Consider the following 4,675-nt stretch of genomic DNA (forward strand, 5'->3'; position numbering starts at 1 on the left):
TCTCCAGGCTGAGGGTGGCGGTCTTCCAGTCTCACGTTTCTTTGAGGTTTCCGGTTTCCCTGGTGTCTGGGTTGTTTTTCTCCATGGGGCGGGCGGCCTGTGTCCCAGCATGTCCCTAGTCCCAGAAGGTATATCCAGGCGGGACTCTTTCGGGATGAGGCTCTTCGAACTGGTACCGGCGTTGTGCTCAGAGCAGGCCGACCCTCGCTTCTCCTCACTGCCGCTCCAGCAACTGAATTTACTGCTCCAGGAATGGTACTTCTGGGCTGGGTAGTTGGGGTCCGGCTGGTGGTCTGTGGTGGTTGGGGCAGAGGCAGATTGTTTGTTGCACCTGTTGCTAACAGAGCCTTGGTTGGAGCCTAAGAGAATGGAGGAGGGGGTCTCCCTGGAGCCAGAGAGGTCGAAGGTCGAGCCACTGTCCTTGCTTTTCTCAGCTGGCGTCTCCTTCTCTTTCAAGGCGCTGCTTTCCAGGGGAGCTGCCTGAGTACTGGAGGAGGCACCCTGGGATTACTTAGTGTTTCTGTGTTCACCTCAGGGTCTGCTTCCTGCTGAGGGGCGGTAGCTGGCTGAGTGCAAGATTTCATGTGCTCGAGCCAGTGGGCCTGCTGGCAGGGGTAGTCACAGTAGCTGGTGTTCCAGCAGCAGTAGAAGATGGCCTCCTTCTTGCAGTTGGCACACCACTGCTTCTTCTTGGTCTCATCCACCACCTGCTGCTTCTCCAGTTCCAGTTGCTTCTTCACCTCGGCAATGAGCCGGTCCCGCTTCTGCTCTAGGCTCTGCCACATCTCTGCCATGTTCAGTTCCAAGTAGTGTTTCATTTTCGAGAGCTCCTGCTGGTGCAGCCACTGGAATTTCTCTATCTCAGTCCTCAGCCTGCGGATCTCAGCTATTGTGCTTCCAGTAGTGTTCTCAGAAAGATCGTTATATATTTCCATCATCGTGCCTTTTATTGCATCCATCATTTTGCTAGTGTACTTGGCGATGTCTGCAGCGACATCAGCTGAAGCGGTAGTGATGAGCAGGTCTGTGCTGACCGAAGATGCTAGGGTGCTTGTGGTCCCTGAGCTGGTGACCAGAGGCGATGACTGGGTGCTGGTCACCAGGATGATGGTGGAGGTGGATGGGCTCTGCGTGATCTCTTTCTGCTAGACAGTTGATGAGTTCCACACGACCTGCTGCATGGCCGGAGCAGTCTCCTTCGGTAAAAGCGGCCTCTGCTTTTTCACCAGGCTTCCCATGGTGGTGGCGGCGGGGGCCGTGACCGTGGACGTGGTGCTGGTGGTGGCCATGACCCCAGCCGTGGGAGTTTGGAAGGATGAGCAGGTGAGGACCAGCGTTTTGGGGGGAGACTGGCTGCCCGCTGTCATGGATCTCCCTGCTTGGGAGATGGTTCTTTGGGTTCCCTCTTATTTTTTTGATCCTCCCACCCAGAATGGTCTTCTCCTAAATCTATGACAAGTTCGCTCTCTGAATCGGAGTCCAGGCCCAAATGCACCGTTGGGGAACCCGTCTCATCTTTTCCCTTCAGCTTATCCTTTGTGGGATGAGGCGAGGGTTTTGCTTTGTCTGAAAAGTCCTTCTCAGGCTGGGGCTAGTCTTCTCCTTGACTGAGCTTGGGTCCGCTTTCTTGCTGGCTGGTGATGTGCTGACTTTGAGCTCCTCTTTCGTCTCCACTGGGTTCGGCAATTTGAGCTTTTTTTTTTTTTTTTTTACAGCAGATGGCTCTTTGTCCATCCGAGCCCCCTCTTTGTCTTTGGCATCTTCTGGCTCGTTCTTGGACCTCTGTTCCTCATCACTGATAAAGTCACTACTGCTACTATCTGACTTCTCAGAATCCTCCTAATCGCTGTGCTCTACAGCCTATAAACATCTTCTGAGATTTCATTTATGCCTAATTGTGCTTTGCAACTCTGTATTGTCTCGTCGAGATTTAGGTGGAATCTGCCGCGAATCTGTCGCTTGGGGGAGATGAGAGGAACAGGAGCAGACTGCTGCTGGACAGACTCACTCAGTTCCTTCAGGTCCATCTCGGCCTTGCTTCGATCCAGGTTAAGATTCAGGATGCTTCCCGTGGTGGATGTCTTGTCCGTTTTCGTGGTGACTGGCGATACTTGGCCAGAGAATGGTTTGGGGCTGCCGGATAAACTCCCCGCTTGTCCTGTCTTGGTGGAGGCTGGTGAAGCTGTGCTCTTGTCCAGGAAGTTCACTGGCACTGAAGTGGCTGGACGTGGCCTTCGCGTCCTGCTCCACGTCGGAGCCCGTCTGCATGGAGGAGTTTGTACTCATGGGGGAGTGTGGCATGTCGGACAAGGAGATCCTGCGGCCTGCGCCCCCGCTCAGCGTCAGCTTGCTCATCAGGATCTTGGGCGACGCTGTCATGTCAAACCTGAGCTTGACCTTCTCCTGTTTGTCCATCTTGGCGGCACCTGCGCTGGGGTAGGAGGGGTCAAGCAGCATTCGGTACTGGCTCTTGGGTGTGTAGGGTGTCCTGAATGGAGAGTAATTAAAAACCCCGAACTTCTGGCAGATGTTCTCCACATAAAGCTCCATCTCTTGCATTGCACTGTTGAAGATGCTTTTAGTCTTTTTCACAGAAAAAGGAATTTCTTTAGACATGAGGTAACAATTATTTATTGGAACCTAGGCTCTAACGTGTTGTCCAGAGAAACGGGCATCCACCTGCCCATCTTTATCCCTCAGAGCTTTTGCAGGCCAGAATGGAAACCCCTTCAGTTTTGCCCAAACCAAAGGATGCGGATTGCTACAAGGCTCACAAAACCAGTTATCTCATTTTTGGCAGGCAGCTAGATAACACTCTGGACAAACTTCAATTTCATTCATCTCATGCTCACAGATTTTGATGACTACTTTTGCAATTTGTGTCATTTTGTGATTTCCCCCATTATAAATGATGCAGTTGTGCAAAATCCATTTTGCATCAGCCAGAAAGGCTTCTGTGCAGCCATACATTTTCTTTTTAGCATTCTTTTCCAATGTACAAAGGTCCATGGGGTGGAAGATATATTCTACATAGTCAGGATGTTGCTCCAATGGGACAGGCTTCTGAAATGCATCTGTCCCTGGCTGTTTCATTTTCTGAATGGTGAACTTGAGCAGGTATGATAACTCTTCGATGATGAGCATCGCCATGGCTTTACTCTGAGTCTCGATGCATTCTGCTACTGTGATCTTCTCACATTCAGGACAAAATCAGTCCCCCTCTGGTTCTGATGTCAGTCTCAGACACTTAGCGTGATAAACCCCGGGACAGAGCTCACAGCAAAGGACTTGGCCTTCCCAGTGACAAACCCAGCAGTAGAAATCATTTCATCTGTCCTGCGGTACAACATCAACAGGGTCTGTGGTGAGTGGCTGCTTCATATAGTAAAATGGACCATGTCTTAGTTCTGGCTGCTCCTTATTGTTATTTTTCAGTAAGCCGGGTTTCTTTTTCTTTTTAATGAGACTTGTGGATGTGTCCTGTGGCGAGTGGCCATTGGAGGAATGAGGAGGGCTGGGGAACTTTCTTTTCTGGGCTGTTCTCTCTGTGAAGCCCGGATCTTTGGAGCAGGTAGAATTATCCATGCCCTCTACCACCTCCTGTTCTGTTTTTATTTCCTCTTCAGCCAAGATTAAATCACAAAGTAGAAAAATATGCCTAGGCTAGAAGCAAAAGGCCTGGCTTCAAAACATTCAAACCACCAGCATTTAGCCCAGGAATTAAGATTGGGTTCTCCACACTCCCAGCCCCTGGGATGTTTCTTTTCTGCAGCAGGCATGGCTTAGAGAAAGCATTCAGCACTCTTCTAAGCTGTGACTAATTATCTTCCCCCCACCCCCCATATTTACATTCTTAAAACCAAAACTGACATATGGGTTCCAGTTGATTTACAATGACCTTGACAAGAAAGCCCTACATTATATATTAGTAAAAAAAATATTAAAAAATCTTAAACGTGTTAAACGTTTTCTGAGATTACTAATTGCTGCCATCTTAGACATTATTGCAATTACCACTATGGCAGTCGTAGCTGAAATGGCTCTTCATAAATCTGAACAAACAGTTCATTTTGTACAAAAATGGCATAAAGATGCCAATGTCCTTTGAACCACTCAACAAAAAATTGATGAAAAATTGGCCTCCCAAGTGGCCGACCTTCAACAATCTGTAAAAGAGCAATTAGTCTTACAAAAACAAGTGAGACTAAGATGTGATTAGAACTATACTTCCTTTTGTATAATGGCTTTCAAATACAATAAGACACAATTTAATTGAGATAAAGTTAATCAACACCTATTAAAGTAATATTTCTGTAGATATTCAAGATCTACAACAATATATATTAAAAGCTTTTAATAAACATCTTGATGTGATTTCTGAATCAGATTTTCTTGATACTGTTACTGATAATCTTTCTTCTCTTAATCCTTTAAAACAGATCAAGACATTTAGATACAAAATTGCTCTAGTTATGGGAGTACTATTAATTATGCGTCTGTGTTTCTATATAGTCTAGAAAAAAATGATCAAGAGGCAACAAAGCCAACAACAACTAACATTCCTCACCATTTCTCATCACTTACAAAATCAAAAAGGGGGAGATATAAGAGACAGGAAGAATAAAAGAAAAGCAGGCCCCGGCAAGGGCCACAGAAGAAATTTATAATTATTGAT

The 4,675-nt window shown here is 47.4% G+C and overlaps 1 pseudogene; it reads right to left on the reverse strand.

Moving 5' to 3' along the window:
• On the reverse strand, positions 1-3,911 carry LOC784834 (MYND-type zinc finger-containing chromatin reader ZMYND8-like; annotated as a pseudogene).
• Between the last annotated feature and the right edge of the window lie 764 nt (positions 3,912-4,675).

Source organism: Bos taurus, chromosome X, assembly GCF_002263795.3.
Source record: "Bos taurus isolate L1 Dominette 01449 registration number 42190680 breed Hereford chromosome X, ARS-UCD2.0, whole genome shotgun sequence".
NCBI lineage: Eukaryota > Metazoa > Chordata > Mammalia > Artiodactyla > Bovidae > Bos > Bos taurus.